The sequence below is a fragment of the Pinus tabuliformis genome, chromosome 9 (genome assembly GCF_031772625.1).
Source record: "Pinus tabuliformis cultivar Carrire ecotype Pingquan chromosome 9, CPIR1, whole genome shotgun sequence".
Classification (NCBI taxonomy): domain Eukaryota; kingdom Viridiplantae; phylum Streptophyta; class Pinopsida; order Pinales; family Pinaceae; genus Pinus; species Pinus tabuliformis.
Window position 1 is genome coordinate 1,925,005,266 of NC_142307.1, and position 22,635 is coordinate 1,925,027,900.

The following is a 22,635-nucleotide window of genomic DNA, read 5'->3' on the forward strand; positions in this document are numbered from 1 at the left end:
TACATATGTCAAATTTATTAAACATATAATTACATGTTTACCTATTTCTTAATAACTTATTTTCACCAAATATTTTATTGAGAGATGGGCACACACATCTTTATTTACTCACTACATATTTTATTTACTGAATTCTTTATTTATACCAAGATAACTTTAATCCCTATAAGTGCACTTTCAACCAACTGTGAACTACTTGAACTACTTGAATAATAAATCCAGTAATGATAGCTAAATATTTTTTAAAATATTTGTATATCCTTTCAGCTGATTTGATATCCACTACACATATTTGGAACACATTATTCCTAAAACCATGACGGTGAAAAATGTCAAGACTAAGCAAACTCTGCAATCTATGAGGTAAACTCTGCAATCTATCTAGAAGGTAAAATCTACATTTGAACATTGTTAACTAATCATTTTCATAATATCTTAAATATGAGCTACATTTGGACATTGTTAACCAATCATTTTCATAATATCTTAAATATTTTCATAATATCTTAAATATGAGCCTATGATTTCCTCATCTTAAAAAATTAGATTCACATTATTGTCTACATCATAGACGGAATATACAACCCAACCAATTACACAAAGAAATCCTTCCTATTAAACATTGTCCTAGACAATACCATCACTTATTCTATTCAATCCTTCCTATTAAACATTGTCCTAGAAAATACCATCACTTATTCTATTCATGTACTTAGTACGAGTTGAATCCTCCAAATACAATTATATTAGAAGTGGTTGACAATCTAAATAGGTATGTTAAATAAATATGAGTTTGTAACATCTTCAATAATTATTTTTATTGTAAGAGAAGTTTAGCTTAATAACTATATAATTATTTTTTTTAAAGAGAAATTCACTACGGTAAAAATGAAGTTGATTTCAAAACATTTAGTAAAAAACTCAAAATACAAAATTAGTTAAAATAAGCCAGGGCACTAAAAAAAACAAAAATAGTCAAAATAAGCCTGGGCTTTTCAAAATGGTAATTGAGCACTTCATTATGCAATAAATCACAAGCTATTTTTAGTCAAAATAAGCCAGGCCACTCAAAAAAACAAAAATAGTCAAAATAAGCATGGGCTTTTCAAAATGGTAATTGAGCACTTCATTATGGAATAAATCACAAGCTAATTTTCTAATATTTAAGAAAATTTTTTAACGTGACATGATATACTATTCTTGAAAAAGAACGAACCTCGGAGAAATTCATTTTGACAAGCCTGTATAATTTCACAACATTTATTTCACATAAAACAAATACTAAGAAAGAAATAAACAAAACAACAACCGAATGAGATTGAAACTGGTTGAAGAAGGCAACTTACTTGGGACTTGAAAACGAGTAAATCTTGTCGATTTTGAAGTAAATGATGAGGGAAAGTTCAGTAGAAAGCTCCAATATTTATTTTTAGTGACTTATTTTTGGTTGTGGTGTTGTTTTCTGGAGTTATTGCATACAATTTTTTTGAATCGACATTTCAAACCATTTTTCGTGGTTCATGAACCACGAGAATGGTTCGAAACATCAATTCCAAAAATTTGTATGCAATGATTCCGGAAGACACACCACACATAATATAGATGGCAAGAGCCTCAAATTAATAACTATCCTTGCTTTTCAAGAAAATAGCATGACAGTGACTACTTTTTTGAATGAATTTAAGGTCCACCTTTTGCTTACCCATTTTCATTGTTATTTTGTTGTTTGTTTGCTTGGGAAGGTGAGTAGCGATGGCAGACCACCTATTTCACTGTAGAGCATGAAGTTGAATAATAGTCTCCTCTTTCTGCACGCTGAATTTTTCCCCTTGATATTTAGTCTTAGATAGTTAGCCCAATGTAATCTCCATCTCTTATCTCGGTGCCCAACTTTCTACCGCAGAGCACTCCAACTTCCATGACTGTGCTACAGTATGTAAGTAACGAGCTTCTGATTTTCTTTGGGCGTCCAGGGCCCTTCTCGAGCCCAACTTTTTCACAGCAGGGAGACCTACCATTATTTCTAATTTGGTGTGACTTCTTATAAGCCTCGGCAAATATGTTTTGGAATTAAACAATGCAACTGCCATGTTTTCGAATTAAGCACTGCAACAGCCCTTCACGTCACCCGTTGTTCCTTGGCTGCTTTTATTTCTTGATCGCACTTCTTCATCAATGTTGGAAGATGGCAGAATCAAACAAGAGGGAGAGGGTGGAATGATTGATGGAAGCCCAAGGAACAAAAACAAGCCCACCACCCCTTCTAAGTGTTATATTCACCAAAAAATGCATGCATATTTTTAGTATTTTCCAATCACGTACTAGCTTACAGTTTGATGGCTGAATTCACATTCTTGACGAATTCACATTCTTGAGTTAGACTGATTGGTCAATTCCTTGAATGTAACACCTAGATTACAATGTAGTTGTTCTTAGTTGCCTAGGGCTAGATCTCCCTTCATAAAGTTCAAATCTATGAAAGGACTATACCCAGATAAATTTTTATACCATTCAAATCTATGAAACTGTGCCAGGGTCCATTGCCATGTGAGCCAGAGGTGTTGTACTCATTTGCGTTATGGCCTTGGGCTTAGTCTGACTTTTGCGTTTTTAACTTAAAAACGGGTAATATAAATTTTGACCAACAAATCCTAAATTAAACATCAAAATGACGGTTTCTGATATATGAAGCACTCAAATTTGATGGACAAAAATTTACAGCAAATGTCAAATACGTCTTAAAATATGAAATAAGTCTTGTGGGACGTCAAATTCCAGGCAACTTCTGCTTACCTTTCGATATGTAAGTGAAGAATTCCTGGTTTCTATCACTTGGATATTGGAGTGAACGACGCCCAAAGATTCAATTAAAAATAAACATTCCGCTTTGTTATGGTCTGTGCCTATTATCCACGCATGCGGTCTATTCTATTGAGATACACAATTCTTTGAAAAGGTACCGAATCCAATTCTATTGAGATACACAATCCAATGTAGGTCCCGAATCCAACTTTGAAACGGTGCACAAATGTTTTAACGAAGCATTTTTCGGGACGTCAATGCAAGGATAAAATATTCCCGAAAAATGCTTCGTTAAAAGAATTGTGCACCGTTTCAAAGTTGGATTCGGGACCTACATTGGATTGTGTATCTCAATAGAATTGGATTCGGTACCTTTTCAACGAATTGTGTATCTCAATAGAATAGACCGCATGCGTGGATAATGGGCACAGACCATAACAAAGCGGAATGTTTAATTTTAATTGAATCTTTGGGCGTCGTTCACTCCAATATCCAAGTGATAGAAACCAGGAATTCTTCAATTACATATCGAAAGATACGCAGAACCATTGTGTGACAAGCAGGCGGGATTAGCACAGAACAATAGTGATAGCTGGGGTCGCTCTCTGACGAAAGCAATCGCTTACCAATAACCAATCATGATACCTGGGGACCATAAATACCGTCAGCAAATCATCGCTGATAGAAACATTCATCTCCTTGGATTGCTTTTAAGGATTTAAGACTCCACCGGTGGCAAGGAATGGGGAGCTCCTCATACACACAGATGCCCTCTCAATTCCATGCTCTGAAAACATCTAGTATTTTCAGCTCCGTACGATGAAAGGGCTTGGCGAGGTGATTTCATGAGTTATATTATCTAGCCTAACCTTCATCATGAACACGTTCCCCATTTTGTCTCGTGCTCATAGTGATACCTATAACGATTCGGATATGGGCTCTTTGCTTGTGCGTTCCCCATGGGAAACCCATCATCAACCTGCAACCACCAACATAAGTCCGCCTAGATATTGGCTGTTTGATCTGTCGCGGCCGCCAACTATTGCCGATGTCGTACTCGAGGAATACACCAGCAGTCAAGTTGGATTCATGGCTGAAGAATATGATCATCGCCAATCCCCGGGTATCATCCCCGTAAATAGCTGCTTGGAGCTGCAGCCCAATGATAAGGAATGTTCCAGGCCGATCAGTTCTTGCACCAAAAAAGCTTTTTCATAACACCAGGGAACGGCACAGGCAAAAGACATTGAAAATGCTCTTCTCCCAACTACGTTCGTTGTTATCTATTATAAATCGAAAGGTGAACCTCAAACCTACGTCCTTTCCATATCGTTCCATAATTTTGCTGCCGATAGGTGAAAAGTTGGAATGAAATTTATCACTAGAACTGATTAAAATCCTCAAAAAAGGGAATGAATTTGATTACTAGACTTGATCAAAATCCCAGTCGTGTCAAGTGAAAGGGATTTAAGTTTAGGTCCTTGATGCTCTATTAGTTCATTTAGGGAATAATATAATTCTTAGTATGGAGCATTCTGTGAACACCCAAGAAGTTGGAAATATGCACAACCTGGAAAAGTTAAATTTATGTCGTTTAATTCCCTTATATATAGAGATAGGGTGTATCTGTCACTTCGGGAATAATATAATGCTGAATATGGAGCATACTGTGAACACGCAATGGAGTATTTGTCTCTTGGGGAATACTATAATTTTGAATATTATAGTTCTGAATATTACCTTGGATATGAACCTAACACCTATTATAGATCGAGTTAAGCTTAGGTCAACTGGTCTACTATGGTAATCAAACTGGTATAGCTAATAAATCACATAACACATGATGGTACGTATAAGGTTACTAGTACTCATTTCACTACCTACTTTCCATAACATCTATATCATATTACTTTCATAGTGGAAACTAACACTAATCTTCCATTACATTACCTATTTAATTAGGGTAAATATATCATGATTCCAGTTCTTAATTCTATGAAACAAATTCATTAGTATTACTGATTTTAATATTTTGAAATAACACACACGGAAAAGCAAAAGCTGTAAGTAGTATAACGGAACAGCTAAGCTCTTGGTTCCATAGAAGTAAGAAGGTAGTACATGGACTTGGTACCTGTATTCTCATAAGATATGAACAAGAAAGCTGATGATACTCTCTAGCCTTAGCAACACTCAAACGAAACTCGAGAAACATGGGAAAGCAAGTACAGTATGAGATAACTTTATACATATACAGATTAAGTTATAGTATAATCCCATATTCAATATACTATGAACATTATCTAGGGGATTACTCATATGGGCTTGAACAGTACGTATGCTTCTAATATAAGTCTTATTACCATTACTAAATTACGGTGAAAGGTGCTCAATATCACCACGGAATCAGCTTGATGATTGAATTGACCACTACTAGTGTAATGAAGCTTTCATTAGGCAAATACAATCGTTGATACTTGTTGAAATTGTAATTTCAACTGTCGTAACAGTTGAACAGTGCCGGCAGTAAACCGCGTCCGCAAAACAGCCAGACTTCCCGCACCGCTTATGCCGAAAAGTGGTTTCTGTCAGAGGACCTCCGACACAATCAGCTCCAGCCACGCTCCGAAACCACCAATTCCCCGGACATTAAACTTCGATTAACTTGTGTGAGTTTGCTGTGCGAATAGCGTCCGATCAAGTCAACCAACCAGGATCTGTTACAAGCTGCATGAACTTTTTGTTTGACCGCCCATTCTCGGGACAGTAACGTTCAGCATGGAAGGGTCTCCCGAAATCGCGGTCAACCATCCGATTGCAAGGATAGATCTCCACCGTTGATCAAAGCCGAAGTTGCGTACAAACCTGCAGTTAATGTTGCGTGGAGTAAAACAAACTTTTGTTTTAACCGCCGACTTGTCATTGAATTAATTGACCGCCATGCTGAGAATTAAATGGCATTCGTAGATTGTTGGTGAAATTTTATTACACGGGAGTTTGGCAAGTAAAATTGAATTGCCTTGATATGTTTTTGTTCTGGGTTCATTTGCATAATGAATTAAACGAAAAGGGGTAGCCGCTGTAATTTCTTTTGCACATGGGATAAAAGTGACAATTTGCAGCAGCGAACAATCAAGGAGATGCACAGCAGTGCATAAATCATGTGTTGACCATTGTAAAAACAAAGCAGCAGCGAAAAACATTGCACAACAATGCATAAAAAGGTGGGAGTGCATATGGTTTGGTAATGTTTTTTTTGAACGAGCCAAATGTGAAACGTGCTCTAAGTTGTAATCTTTACATTTGCACATGGGATGAAAACTGAAGCTCGCGACAGCGAAAGAACAGGGAGCAACAGATAGTTTTTTTTTATATGTGTTGATTTTTTTTTGCAAGGAGGATATGCACAGCAGTGCGGGGAGTGTAAGCACATCATTTTTTGTGTGGAGCTGCATATGAAAATTTGTTTTTACAGCAGTATGTGTAAAATTTTTATTACACCAGTAAATGTAAAAGGGTTTTACAGCAGTAAAAGAAAAAGAGAATTTTACCCAGCAGTGTAAATTCTCAGGAGGAGACAGAGTTTTGTTTTTTGTTGGCTGAATGTATTTTTGGTGAATCCCTCTCAGTAAAAGAGGATGAATATGTATCAGGCATTATATTTTAATGAATACAAATTTTTTTATGGTGGTGTAATACTCTGTTCTCAGACAAAAAAAAATTTAAGGCTTCCCTGTGCAAAGGATCTTGTGGCAGAAAAATAGAGCATTGCCTCTGTGTTCAGTTTGATTTGTTTGTTTTTGGGATTTTACCAGAAAAATCCCCAACAGTGGTATCAGAGCTAATCCAGGCTCTTTAAAGGTGACAAAGAAGCTGAAGGAAAAATTCTTGTTGCAGCAATAAAGCTTCTCCAGCAGTGTTAAGTCTCAGGCAAAAGAATCCAGGTATTTCTCAGATTAATTTTCTGTGTTGCTGTTGAAGAAATAGTCAATCATTTTGAAAACACAGTCAAATATTTGAAGTATAGCTAAGAATGGCAAGGTCAAAGAAGAAAGCCTCCAATCCTCCTAAGGTTGTGTCTCCCTCTTCTACTAAAATAGAAGACAATCTATTTGAAAGCATTCTATTTGAGGCTTCAAGGTTTAATGGAAATTTTGATATGTGGGAAATAAAAATGAGGACTATCTTACAGTCTCAAGGGATTGAAATCTGGGAATCAGTGATTGATGATAGCAAGATGGATAGAGAATCCAAGGAGTACAATGCAAAGGCAGCAAAGACTATCTTGGATGGACTGCCTGATTCTTTAAAGAAGAATCTAGGAAAATATTCATCAGCAAAAGAGATATGGGACAGACTTCATGACCTTCATGCAAAGGGAGCACTGACCATGAAAATCAGTCAAGAAGAAAATTCAGAACCCATCATAGAAGCTGAAAATGAGAAGGTTGACCTCATCAAGCTTCAAGTAAAAGAAAGGGATGAAGAGCTCGCCAAGCTTAAGAAAGAACTTGATCAAAGCAAGAGGAAGTATCATGAAGAAGTCATATCCATGACAAATCAATTGAATAAAGCAAAGAAGCACGAAGATGCCTTGTCAAGTCAACTTGAACAAAGGCACAAGAGAGTGAACAAACTTGTAGAAGAGATTGGACAGTACAAGGCAGAGGTCTCCTCCCTTAAGTCTGAATTACAAGAAGCCAGGAAGTAGGCACAAGAAGCTGAAAAGAAAATGGAGAGTAGTCAAGCAGAAATCTCCAAAATGAAGTCAGATATTATCTCCCTTAGAATAGTAGTAACTGAAGCTATTCGTAGCAAAGAAGAAACTGAAGAACAACTTGCAAAGAAGAATAATGAGTGTGAAAGATTGGAAGAAGAGATTGTCCTCCTCAGGAAAAAGGTTGAAGGGATGAACAAAATCATGAAGAGCGCTCAAGCCTTGGATGACATGCTCATCTATCACAGATGTCCATCTGATAAATCAGGACTCGGGTATGTAGGTGAACCCTCAAGCAAGAATGAAAATGCTTTAAGCAAAGGAGATGTGAAGAAGGCAGAAAGAGATTGTGATGCTCCTAGTTCCACCAAAGGCAAGGAGAAATGTCAAGGCTACAATAGAAGAAATCCTACTCCAAGTAGAAAACCAGCTTCAAGAAGAAATGTTGATAATGTCAAAGAGGCAAGAGGCAATGGTTATCATCAAAGGATCTCAAGGCAGAAAGGCTTCAGAAGTACATCAAGGAAACCTCCATCTCCTAGGTACCAAAGTTCATTTTTTGGTTATTGTTATTCTTGTTCAAACTTTGGTCATATGGCAAAAGACTGTAGAGCATTTCATAGAGATAGATGTTATGGTCTCCGACAACCTCCAAGAAACAATTTTATAGGAAGAAATCATGAAATCTTATTCATGAACAATGTAGAATGTTTCAAGTGTCATAACATTGGGCATATGGCACGTGATTGTAACTTAACATGGGTTCTTACACAAGCTAGACCTATGCAAAAGAAGAAAGTTACACAAGTTTGGAGAAGGAAGGAAATACAGTCTGAAAGCCCCTTGAGCTTTCCAGCTGATCTAAGTTTTTTTTGAGAAAACTTTGCTGAAAGAAGATGATGCATACAGTTAAGGGGAGCCTATATTTTTTTTATCATAATTGCTGAACTCTATTAACAATCATTCTTTGATGAAGATTTTCTTATAGGGGAGAGATATGGAATTAAATCTGCCATAAAAGCAGAGAAGAAAAGTCTGCAGGGCATGGAGATTGCGTGGAGAATGTATTGCAGTGCAGTAGAGTGCAAATGAAATCTTTTTGTTAATCCCTCTGAAATGTTATTCGCAGCAGTGTTGAAAAATGTAATGTTTTTGCTTTATTTTTTATCACATATGCAATGCAATATGCACAGAAGTGCGGAGAAGAAAAAGGGGCAGCGTTGAAATGTAAGTGCAGTGAAGTTGTTGGTTGTTTTCCATTTTGAAAACAGAAGGAAGAAAAACACACAGCAGTGTGCAGAAGTGAATTTTTTTTTTGTGGTAATGAGAAGAGGGCAAAACGCAGCAGAGCGTAAATGCCCAGTGTTTGAGAATGCAATCAAATTTTTCACACAGCAGTGAAAAGGGTAATGTAAGTCTTGTTTTTGTTGTTGGAGAATATGTAGTAAAAACAAACAGCAGTGTGAATATGAAAAATGCCACAGCATGAATATTTTTTTTTTTTAAGAAACGAAATGTAATGGGCAGCAGCACATGTAAAAGAATTTTTTTTACAGAAGTAAATGTAAGTGCAGTGAGTGTGTTGTTCATTGAACTAAAATGAAATATATGCAACAACAGTGAATGTAAGAAATATTTACACACAGCAGTGTAAATTTGTAAGTTGGGACAGAGTAATCTTTTGCTGTTGAAATGTAATCTTGGGGAATCCCTCTGTTAAAGAGGAAGGTGCTTTTCAGCACAGCCACTTGGTGAAACCCTTTGTTAAAGAGGAAGGTGCTTTTCAGCACAGTGTCATGGTGAATCCCTCTGTCAAGAGGAAGATGCTTAAAAGCATAGACTGGTGAATCCCTCTGTCAAGAGGAAGGTGCTCTTCAGCACAGTCTCAGGTGAATCCCTCTGTTAAGAGGAAGACTCTTTTTGTAACAGCAGTTGGTGAATCCCTCTATGTGAGGAAGATGTTTTTGAACAACAGTGTTGGTGAATCCCTCTATGTGAGGAAGATCTTTGTGTAACAGCAGTTTTGTAATCCCTCTGTTAAGAGGAAGACCTTTTTTTTGGAACAGGTTGCAGACATTTTGACAAAGCCATTGGATCAGAAAAGCTTTGAATTTTTGAGGAAGTGTCTGGGTATGTTTGAACGCCCAGCAGTTGAAATTAAAGGGGAGTGTTGAAATTGTAATTTCAACTGTCGTAACAGTTGAACAGTGCCGGCAGTAAACCGCGTCCACAAAACAGCCAAACTTCCCCACACCGCTTATGCCGAAAAGTGGTTTCTGTCAGAGGGCCTCCGACACAATCAGCTCCAGCCACGCGTCCAGTGTACAACTCCGAAACCACCAATTCCCTGGACATTAAACTTCGATTAACTTGTGTGAGTTTGGTGTGCAAATAGCGTCCGATCAAGTCAACCAACCAGGATCTGTTACAAGCTGCCTGAACTTTTTGTTTGACCGCCCATTCCCCGGACAGTAACGTTCAGCATGGAAGGTTCTCCCGAAATCGCCGTCAACCGTCTGATTGCAAGGATGGATCTCCACCGTTGATCAAAGCCGAAGTTGTGTACAAGCCTGCAGTTAATGTTGCGTGGAGTAAAACAAACTTTTGTTTTGACCGCCGACTTGTCAGTGAATTAATTGACCGCCATGCTGAGAATTAAATGGCGTTCGTAGATTGTTGGTGAAATTTTATTACACGGGAGTTTGGCAAGTAAAATTGAATTGCCCTGATATGTTTTTGTTCTGGGTTCATTTGCATAATGAATTAAACGAAAAGGGGTAGCGGCTGTAATTTTTTTTGCTCATGGGATAAAAGTGACAATTTGCAGCATCGAACAATCAAGGAGATGCACAGTAGTGCATAAATCATGTGTTGACCATTGTAAAAACAAAGCAGCAGCAAAAAACATTGCACAACAGTGCATAAAAAGGTGGGAGTGCATATGGTTTTGTAATGTTTTTTTTGAACGAGCCAAATGTGAAACGTGCTCTAAGTTGTAATTTTTACATTTGCACATGGGATGAAAACTGAAGCTCGCGGCAGCGAAAGAACAGGGGAGCAGCAGATAGTTTTTTTTATATGTGTTGATTTTTTTTTGCAAGGAGGATATGCACAGCAGTGCGGGGAGTGTAAGCACATCATTTTTTGTGTGAAGCTGCATATGAAAATTTGTTTTTACAACAATATGTGTAAAATTTTTATTACACCAGTAAATGTAAAAGGGTTTTACAGCGGTAAAAGAAAAAGAGAATTTTACCCAGCAGTGTAAATTCTCAGGAGGAGACAGAGTTTTGTTTTTTGTTGGCTGAATGTATTTTTGGTGAATCCCTCTCAGTAAAAGAGGATGAATATGTGTCATGCATTATATTTTAATGAATACAAATTTTTTTATGGTGGTGTAATACTCTGTCCTCAGACAAAAACAAATTTAAGGCTTCCCTGTGCAAAGGATCCCGTGGCAGAAAAACAAAGCATTGCCTCTGTGTTCAGTTTGATTTGTTTGTTTTTGGGATTTTACCAGAAAAATCCCCAACAATACTTACAGGTCTAACCTTGTATTACGTGATACTCGATAAGGGCTAGGGAATGCTAATTAGTAAACATGATCAAAATCCCAATGGTGTCAAACGAAAGGGATCTAAGGTTTAAGCCCTTGATGTTGTATTAGTTCATTTATTTCGTGGAAGTAGGGAATAATATAATGCTGAATGTGGAGCATACTGTGAACCCGCACGAAGTTAGGAATATGCACAACCTGGAAAATTTAATTTTGTCATTTGATTCCCCATATATATTATTACAGTATATAGTATCTTGTAATCACTTCACTGCATATCTTATTACAATATATACATATATATGTCACTTCACAATATATCTTATTACAACATATCCACTATATGGGTATATAGTCACTTTCCTGCATATCTTATTACAATATATTCGCACATATCTGTCACTTCACTGTATATCTTATTATAGCATATAAAAATACATCGTATTAAAATGTATTTACATTAAAATAAATTTTTAGTTTCAAACATATTCTTAAAATAATCTCCAATCATAAATAACGTGCTTGTAAGTTGAAGTACAAGCTAAAATAGAGAAAGTACAGATAAGTTTGAATGAGTCTAATCATAAATAGCATGTGATTCTTTCATAAAATAGTACGCGCTAAAGTACAAGTTAGCATCCTGAATTCAGATTCATTAACTTTGCCCTATGAACTGGTCTATGGGAAGAAGGCTTTGCTGTCAATGGAATTTGAATTCAATACACTAAGGATGGTAGCTCAGCTGGACCTAGACCTCAGCCACGCATAGAAGGAAAGATTACTCTAGCTCAATGGATTAGATGAACAAAGATTGCAGGCCCTTCTCCACGCAGAGGTAGTTCATCTTCAAAGGAAGATATGGCATGACAGTTGACACTAATTCACTGCCTTATAGTTATCTATTATCCATTTGGATCTAGTGGTGGGGATATATTGCTGTGCGCATTTATAGTTATCTATTATCCATTTGGATCCAGTAGTGGGGATATACTACTCTACGCATTTATAGTTCGATATTATAGTAAATGGTAAATAATGATTGTCGTTTAGTTTACCAAACATTGTCAGTTTTTTTCTTTTGCTTGCATTTATAGATAGATAGCATGGTAAATGGTAAATAAGACTTAGCCGTTTTATTTACGGAACACTGTCAGTTCTTTTCTTCTGCTCTTGACTGGGTTCACATAGAGGTTTTAAATTTATTCTTGAAACTTAATTTTCTCTTGAATTGAGTTCTCCTTTGCAGGGAAAGCTGAGCATTCCAAATACCATTTCTGGAGTCCTTAAATACATTCCTTAGCTGCAGAATGAAATCGAGAAATTAAAAAGAAAACGTGCTAAGCTGATAGACGGTACCAAACAATAAATTCATGCAAGCTACCTCGTGAGCTCAAAATCTATGAGGAGCACTAGAGCTGAAGGATTGGTAGAATTTATGGGCCCTCCTCCTCTTCCTGCGATCACAGGCTCTCCCGATCATGTTAAAGTTACAGCAAAGGCAGGGTTTGGAAGTTCACAGAGGATAGTAACAATTTGTAATTCTAGACTTGGCATTGTGTTCTCTATGCTTTTGGTGCTGTTAGGAAAGGAGGGACTCGACGTACTCAAATTCATTTGGGATTCATAGATTCAAGATATAGAGTATAATGTATTGTTGGACCAATGGTGGTTTTATCCTTACCAATAGAATGCTCCCAAACACACAACTATTTTGTAACGAATCCATTTACAAAGGCATTTAAAAACATAGGGCCAGTACGAATTGGAGACTCGGGGTTCTTTTCATTATTGGAAAATGTAAGCAACATAAAATACCACTGAGTTGTTCTAAAACATATCTATGACAGAATGCAGTCTGAATTTTATGTTTGTAACATTCTTCATAGGGTATGGCAAAGGGCTGCTGTTCCATTTGGTGGCACTTCACCCCCCAAGAATGTAGTGTTTTATAAAAGTAAATTGTTATGGCTGTATCTGGATAAGGAGTATGAAGATTATCCTCGGTATGGGTATATAATCTACTGGTTTGAAATAATAAAAAATGAGTGGGGTTTTTCATTTGTTCCAATCAGTGACATATGTTGTATGTCATTAGTAATATACATGAATCAGTTGATATGTCTTGTCAATGATGGGTCCACTTCTGTATGGTCAATTGAAGAATTAGATCATTTCCAATTTGGTCAACTGTGTCTTGAACGAAGAATTGACTACTTTGAAGATGATTGGGGTTTCAGATGGAAGTTGTTGGAAGAAATTTCTGCAGATATAAATAGCAAATGTCCTGGCCATCTTCTGTTTCAAACAGTCCATGGTCTGGTTCTTATGTGAAACTGTAGTGAAGTTCCTTTCCTATTATACAACATGGCAACTCGCATCTATTTTCCAATAGATATTGTTAATTAAACTAATGAGTAGATGCCTTGGTTTTGGTACTCAACACAAGAGAACTGCAATGATTTGATTGAGTATGGAGATGTTTTTGCAATTGCTGCCCATATGGATTTTGTTGATGAGATTCCACCATTGGATATGGTGGTGGATCCTTAGGATATTAGTATTCTTAGGAGTTCTTATAAATATTTCCATTTTGTATACTCTCTGTGGTTGTGGAAAATATTTCCATTTTTTCCTTTATACATACTATGTGTCTTTATGGTAATACTTTACAATTATGTTTGTATCGATCTTTGTGATGTAAAATATTTAATATTGTTTCCACTAAAGTTTTCTTATTTACATGTAGATGTTTCTCGATGTTATGCTTTTTTCTTTGTTTGTATAATTATAATTTCTATGATTTATGTTATACATTATATTTGTATTGGTTTTTGTCATTCATTCTCAAACAACATTATATGTTTATGTTCATTTTAATATTTATATTTATATTTTGATAGTATATATAGTTCCAAATTTTTAGATTGTTGTGTCGCAATAGTATGGGTTCCATTTTGATTATAATATGATACATGAAAATTTATACTTCTTTTTTTGTTTAAGCCATTTGGAAGAATTCATTTGTTTTTTTTGCCAATTTGAATTTTTTTTTTTTTTTTTTTAGGCATTTGGAAAAATCCTTATACATTTTGATAAGGTTATATGTTTGGAAAAAAAATAACATATACACTTTTTATGTTCCATGTTTATGATTCCATAATGAATAATTATTATTCATTATAGACATGCCATCTGAAGGCACAAGCATGTGTACAAGAAAAAGAACTTTGTCATCACAATCACATGAGAGGTCTAATGAAAGTCGTTGTTTACGATATCAACAAAATAAGGATGCGATAAATGAGCGTAAGAGAGCTACATATAAGAGAAAAACAAGTGAAGCCACTCTTCAAAATGATTATATAGTTCCTTGTAAGTATCATAGTATGGATGATATAATGGAAAGAACATTTCATGTTGACAGTTCATTATCAGGATATGCTCCTCCTCAGCATAATCTTGTTGTTAGATGCTCTTCTAAAAATTTTCATAACATTGGGGAAACATCTTGCAATTGGGAATAACGCCATATCTATATTGTGCATGAAAATGTCCACCCTAACCCTTCCGTGTGTCCAATTGCATGTTCTGATGGCCAAAGGTTGCAAAACATCCATGGTGGAGGTAATGATGACATTTTGTGTGATGATTTCGATGATAGTTTACTTGGCCATTTGTTTGATAATTTGGATCCAGCTGCTCGAAACAAAATACCTTCAAATCCCACTTCTCAAAGTAATGTGGTCCCACCAAGAGAATCAGTCATCCTTGATAGCATTTCACATGGCACAATGGAGGTAACACAATTATATTTTGGTTTTCGCTGCAATAGTGGTTGTTCTACTACATTCCAGACTAATGTAAATTTTCAATGTTTTTGATTTGCTTTTCATTTTTTAAATTTCTAATTTCTTAGACATTGAATTTTATGGCGTATTTTATTTTCTTTGAACATGATAGAAGTCATTCCAATAGAGGCATACAAATTAACTTCATAGATGTTACATCTACTGATGTTAGAAGTGAAGAGGAACCATCTCATAGCATTCATCCACATTGCCAAACAAATGTAAATGTTGAGTGCATTTGATTTTTTTCTCATTTTCTCATTTACAGTTGCCTCGAAATTGTGTTTTGTAACATTTCATGGAGAAACCATGATGTCATCTCGTTAGGTTGGAAAATTGGAATCCAAAAGATCAAATTATAAAACTAATGTAGATGTTCAATGTATTAGATGGTTTTCAATTTTTGAATCTTTCTTTTTTTGACATTTAGTTTTATAACGTATTTCATTTTTTTGAAATAGGAAACAACTCATTTGAATAGAGGCAAAGAAACTACATCCAAAAATGTTCCATCCGTTGTTCTTAGAATTCAAGAGCAACCATCTCATAACCTCATCCACATGAAGACACAAATGTAAATTTTGAATACATTTGATTCTTTTTAATTTTCTTCTTTTATAATTAGTTGCAAGTTAAATTTTAAAGTATTTAATGACAAAGAGACCTTTACATGCTCTCAGGTTCGGGAAATGCACACCATAAATTTGGAAAGAAATTCTCATAGATCGATTCCACATGCTTCAAATTTGCGAAGGGAATCTCATGTTCTTGAAGATGAAGTAAATGTTAGAAGAGATTTTAGTCATCGAAATGGTTTTCAACGTGGTTCGGCGAGTAGACATCATATTCATTTTGATGAAAACATGATTGCAATGCATAAAAGATTTCAAGCAAAGATAGATAGCATGTCAGTTGTGCAGATGTGCCACATTTGCCAAGAATCATATCTCGAAATCCTTGTTGTGAGACATTCTGAAGGACCTTTTTGCAGACGATGTAGGAGTGAAAGAGGAGCCCATTGTTTTTGTCGATATAATAACATGGATCATAGTGAGCAACCTCATATTTTAAGAGTTCCTATTTAAGTTGAAGAAATGCTAATATCATGTGTGAATCCCATTTTGCAAGTGACACATGCTCGAGGTGGGCAATATAAGTATAGTGGTCATACAATTAGCTTTCCTCAAGATATTTCTACAATTGTATGAACCCTTCCCCGACGTGTTGAAGATATTGACTTTCTAATCGTGAGGAGACATGGCGCTGAGTCTAAATATTATGAATGTTATGTCAAAAGTTCTTGAGTGACGGATGCATTGCTTTTCAAAATCCAACATGATCAATACTATCGAAATGTTGTAATTGATTATGATTCAGTGAATGCTCTGCCCGAAAGATCAACAGATGTCTCCTCCAAGCTTAAGTTTGTTGATTGTCATATTGAAGAATCTGAGATCAAAGAAACTAATAATGAAGAGTTTCATGCTAACCATTTTCCCTCTCATCCTTCTTCCTTTGTTGCTCGCCTATCAAATGAACAAAGAGAAGTGGAAGAAATTAGAGCATTTCTTGATAATGTTCATTCTTTACATGTTCAAGACATGGATTCGCCCAGTATTGGAACCTCTCCACTGAATGAATATAATACAGAGGGGTTATTCGATATGGCATTCCCAACATTGTTCCCCACTGGTGATGTACGAAAACAAGTAGCAAAGGACTATCAGAAGAGAGAGGAATCGAGCAAGGAACCAAGCGCAAGACAGAGGTTGGTCTCCTTTATTCTTCTCTCATCTATATTTCATAAAGGAAAATGAAAGCAGTTTTAGTTTGTTTGTTTCTAAGGTAGCTACCAGCCTTAGTGGGATTAGAAGTTCTACATAGACACTATTCCCGGTAACACCCATGAGAAGAAGTTTGTCTGAGATAATGAATCTGTCTAATTTTGAGGCTACTTGGGTAGGGCTGCCCCTTTTGTTATTCCAAGTGAATATTCCGTTGCTGGTTTCCATGTCAACCAATTTCATATTGGTGATGAAGTTCTGGAAGGCAACAGAATCCCTACCAAGAGTTCTAGTACCTCCTTTCTTCTCCACGAGTGATTTTGTCATGTTAAAATCACCTCCTAGAATCCAGGGTAGAGCTGGGTATCTTTTCTTCATATCCTCCAGAGTGGTGAGGAGTCGAAGTTTGTCCTCCATTGGTTGAGGACCATAGACATTGGTGATCATGTAACATTTCCTATCACCCACCAGTTGGAAAATCAAAGAGAGGTGATGTCTGGAAGCCTCCACATCAATCACACCAAATTTTTGTGGATCCCATATGGTGAGAATGCCACCAGCAGATTTATTTTCTTTAACTTCAAGGTATTCATATCTATTTAACCATTTGCTATGTTTTTCTCTGATCTTCTCCACTAAGCATTTTGTTTCTTGTAAGAATACTATGTTAGGTTTTTCCTCTTTGATCTTGTTACTTAGATTCCTCTGTTTTCTTCCGCTCCCAAGTCCTCTAATGTTCTAGGTTGTGATTTTCATTGAGATGGGGTTGTAAAGGAGTAACTAGAAAGGTCTTTCATCCTTCCAAGGTCAATCATGAGTTTGCGACACTCCAACAGTAGTTCTTTTTGTCTTTTCCTTCCCCTGCTCTTTCTTGGGTTTTTTGTTAATTTTCCTGTTATTAGTCCTATTGCGGAAGTCCCTTTATTTTCCAAGTTATCATGTTCTATTTTGACTCCTACAGCTGTTCGATGTGACTTGTTAAGGAATAGTTGTTGTACCTTGTCAACGTCCTCCTGAGGTATAGAGTTTATTCCCAGGTTCCCTCCTCGTTCAAGAAACTTTTCCAGCTCTAGGTTCTCCCTTTCCAAGATCTCCTGTAAGTCTTGGTCCTCTGTGCCACTTTCACTTTGAGTCGTATCATGGTATTTTTCTATTTCCATGTTACACAAAGGGTCCATCGTGTATTCATTCTGTTCCTGAGTGAACTCCATGCTGGTCTCTTTTCCTTTCCCCCTTGCTGTCTGATTCTCTGTCCTCTTTTGATCACCTCCATCTGCATCTTCTTCTCCTAAGATCTCAAAACTGTTGTGCCTTCTTGTTTTTTTCTCCTTCTTAGTAGGGTTCTTATGTGTCTTCCTTCCCCCTCCTTTTCCTTTTCCTCCGACTTTGGTGAAACCTATCTGATCTTTCCCTTTACTGGTGTTTAGATCTTCCTCCCTTCTATTAAGAGGATAGTCTCTAGATAGGTGCCCATGTTCATGACATTTATGACATCTAAACAGGATATGTTCATAGTCAACTGTTTGAACCCATTCCTCGTCATAGACTTCTATAATGACCTCATTTGGAAGGGCTCCTAATAGGTCCATCTCCACAGAGGTATATTTTCCTTGTAGAGTAGCCTTAGAAATCTTTAAGAAATCACCTAATTTATTACCTATAGCTTTTAAAGATTCTGGCATCTAGTAATCTAAAGGTAAGGAGTAGAGTCTAATCCATACTGGTACCGAAGTGAAGGTTTCTCATTCTGGCACAAAGTTCATTGTCCATGGCCGCATATAGAGTCTAGTAGTTGTAATGAAGTATGGTCCTCCTTCAAAAATCCTGTCTCTATCCTCCATGTTCGTGAATACCACTATAAAAAAACCCTTGAATCCAAGATGTATATTTAACTCCCCCTTTGGTTTCCAGTTGTATTTTATCCAACTGTACAACGCCTTCTTTGATGGCCAGATCCCAATAAATTTGCATATAATGGCATAGTTTTCCATGTGATCCCTCTGCTCTTATAGAGTTGGATCATTTAAAATAACCCGCGGTTTGGTTGCGGTCTTGAGTTTACACGACCTTAGCTTGGATTTGTTCCCTGTCTCCTGACCTCTGTCTTCTACTTTCTTCTCCTGTCGGTTCTCTTCATGGGTCCCTTGTTCTGCATGGGTATTGCTACATTCTGCCTTTTGAGTTTCTGTGTTTTTTCTCTTGACCTCCAAGGGTTATGGAGGCTTGTTCCTTGCTCTTCCCCTACTTGCAACCACGTTACTGTAAGAGGGAGAGGAGCTCCCTCCTCCCTGTGCTTCCATGGGTACTTGTTACCCTCTGTCACTCCCTTTGTTGAACCCTAGAGCCTTGATCGCCTCTGCATTCCCTCTCTCCTCCGATAATATTTATATACTTATTAATAATCCTAAATACTAATAATAATTAACTCTATGTATACAAACCCTAAGATAAATATTAAAATAGTAAAGCCGAATAATAATAATAATAATAATAATATTATTATTATTATTATGAGTTTAGGTTTATACTAATATTAATATAATAATCATAAATATATAATTATATAAGAATATAGTTGCTATTATTTGTATAGTTATTAATTATCATAAATAATAAATAATTGGTCTTTATTGTTCTTATTATAATAATATATTATAATAATATTGATTATATTATTATTATTATTATAATTATATCTGTATATTATTATGGTGATGATGATGATGATGATAGTTAACGTCCATTGAGACCAAACTTTGGTCTATCGGACCTAAAGAAACAAATTATTTAGTTTGATTTAAGATTTTATTCCTATGCTCAAAAAGCTTGGAGAGAAGCCTCCTGATCTCACTATAATTTTGACACCGTAAAAGGCTAGGAAGGTCAGTATTGCGACAAAGATTATGAAACTGAGATCTAATGTGGTTGTACACAGGGCACTCTAAGAGGAAGTGGTTTTCATCCTCGATGTTCCTATTCTCACAGAGATGGCAGATTCTTTCCATCCATGGTGTTTTAGGAGCTACCCAATGACCTGTTTCACTATGGAGCTCATGAGAGTTCATTCTAATCTTCGCAATATTAATTTTCTTCTTTGAGCTAGTTAAAATAGAGAGATGCTTTTGATCTTCTAGGGTGGGGTTGATGACCTTCTTATAATAACTTAATTTTCTTTTAGCTGCTAAATCTTTTTCACACCAAATTTTTTCTTTGAACTTAGAAGTAACAATATTTTTAATGTTATTAATGTTTTGCAATGCATCATTCTCGTTGATCTCCCAAGGGTTTAACCAGACCTTTGTGTCTTTAGACCACCCCCGTTTGAGCCTTAGGTGTTTTTGACTGGAATTTAAAGCTAGCTTAGGAAGTCTATGATCTCCTATGTTATTGATTTTGTACTTGTACAACAGAAGCCTAATCATAGCTAGGCCCTCGATAGGGGAAAGACCTACTTCTATAAGGAGAATAGGATAGGGTGTATTGCTTTTAATTTTCAGGTTATACATTATAAAACGCTTCTGGATTTGCTCAATCTTTCTCGAGGATTCTTTAGAGATGCTGCAACCCCAAACCTCACATCCATATAAGATAACAGGAGTGACTAAAGTTTCAAAGATGAACTTCTTTTTATCCCACATTACGAGGTTTTCCATTTTACAATTATTTTCAAGACCAAAATAAGCTTTCCACCCCCCATTAAATATTTTCTCAATGTTATAGTTCTAGTTGAGCTTGTGATGAATATCAATTCCTAGGTACTTGTAAGAATACACTTCGTCCAAGCTATTATTGTCATACATAAAATTAGCGTAAGTGTCCTTCTTGGATTTGATAATCATAACTTTTGTTTTGTCAGTGTTAACAGTCATACCCATGGTAGAGCAAAAAACCTTAAGAAGCCTAAGTTGCTTATCAAGATCAGATGGGCACCTTGCGGGAAGAACAACATCGTCAGCATAGAGAAAAAGAATGACGATTATCCTAGCCTGCTTCCTCTAAATAATATTAATATATAATATAATATTATAATAATATAATACTATAATCGAATATTATTAATAACTATATAAATATTAACAACCAAATTATATGTATATATTATTATATTAATATTATGATAATACTATAAACTCTTGATAATATTATAATAATAGTAATTATATTATTATGATAATATAGTAATTATATTTCTATATAATTATAATAATAATAATAATATTATTATTATTATTATTATTATTATTATAATACTGTTATTATTTCTTTTATAATTTTTTTATTAGATTATTTAAATAATAATATTATTATGAGCTATTTTATTATTAATTATTATATATTAGGAGTTTATATAATTATTATAATATTAATATAATATTTATACAGTAATATATATAAATAATCTAGTTGTTAATATTTATATAGTTATTAATAATCCTATATGGTTATTAATAATTTTAAATACCCATAATAATTATTGATGTGGTTGATATAAGCCTATCCACGTATATCAACTACAATGGAATATATGGTTATATTTATGTTTCATATATACAATGTATATCAACCATATTAGTAAATATGATTATGCTAGTTGATATTTTATGAAAATACAAGTACAAGTCCATGTACTACCTCTATGGAACCAAGAGCTTAGCTGTTCCGTTATACTACTTACAGCTTTTGCTTTTCCTTTTCCTTTTCCGTGTGTGTTATTACAAAATATTAATATCAATAATAATAAAGAACTTGTTTCATAGAATTAAGAACTGGAATCATATTATTTACCCTAATTAAATAGGTAAAGTAATGGACGATTAGTGTTATTTTCCACTATTGAAGTAATATGATAAAGATGTTATGGAAAGTAGGTAGTGAAATGAGTACTAGTAACCTTACACTTACCATCATGTGTTGTGTGATTTATTAGCTATACCAGTTTGATTACCATAGTAGGACCAGCTGACCTAAGCTTAACTTGATCTGTAATACGTTTTAGGTTCATATCCAAGGTAATATTCAGAATTATAATATTCAAAATTATAGTATTCCCCAAGAGGCAGATACCCCTCTATTTATAAAAGGGAATCTAACGACAAAAAAAAAATAATTTTGTACGTTGTGCACGTTTCCAACTACTTGCGTGTTCACAGTATGCTCCATATTCAGCATTATATTATTCCCTAAGTGACAGATACACCCTCTCTGAATTAAACGACATAAGTTTAACTTTTCCAGGTTGTGCATATTTCCAACTTCTTGGGTGTTCACAGTATGCTCCATATTAAGAATTATATTATTCCCGAAATGAACTAATAGAGCCTCAAGGACTTAAACTTAAATCCCTTTCACTTGACACGACTGGGATTTTGATCAAGTCTAGTAATTAAATTCATTCCCTTTTTTGAGGATTTCAATCAGTTCTAGTGATAAACTTCATTCCAACTTTTCACCTATCGGGAGCAAAATTATGGAACGATATGGAAAGGATGTAGGTTTGAGGTTTACCTTTCGATTTATAATAGGCAACAACGAACGTAGTTGGGAGAAGAGCATTTTCAATGTCTTTCGCCTCTGCCGTTCTCTGGCGTTATGAAAAGCCTTTTTGGTGCAAGAACTGATCGGCCTGGAACATTCCTTGTTATTGGGTTGTAGCTCCAAGCAGCTATTTACGGGGACGATACCCGGGGATTGGGGATGATCATATTCTTCAGCCATGAATCCAAATTGATTGCTGGTGTATTCCTCCAGTACGACATTGGCAATAGTTGGCGGCGGCGGCAGATCAAACAGCCAATATCTAGGCGGACTTATGTTGGTGGTTGCAGGTTGATGATGGGTCTCCCATGGGGAACGCACAAGCAAAGAGCCCATATCCGAATCGTTATAGGTATCACTATGAGCACGAGACAAAATGGGGAACGTGTTCAT

At 35.6% G+C, this 22,635-nt stretch overlaps 2 pseudogenes; one reads left to right on the forward strand and one right to left on the reverse strand.

Moving 5' to 3' along the window:
• LOC149156656 (uncharacterized) overlaps positions 1–22,635 on the reverse strand; it is a 250,647-nt pseudogene extending 228,012 nt beyond the window's left edge.
• LOC149156657 (transcription factor ORG3-like) lies at positions 3,679–12,702 on the forward strand (annotated as a pseudogene).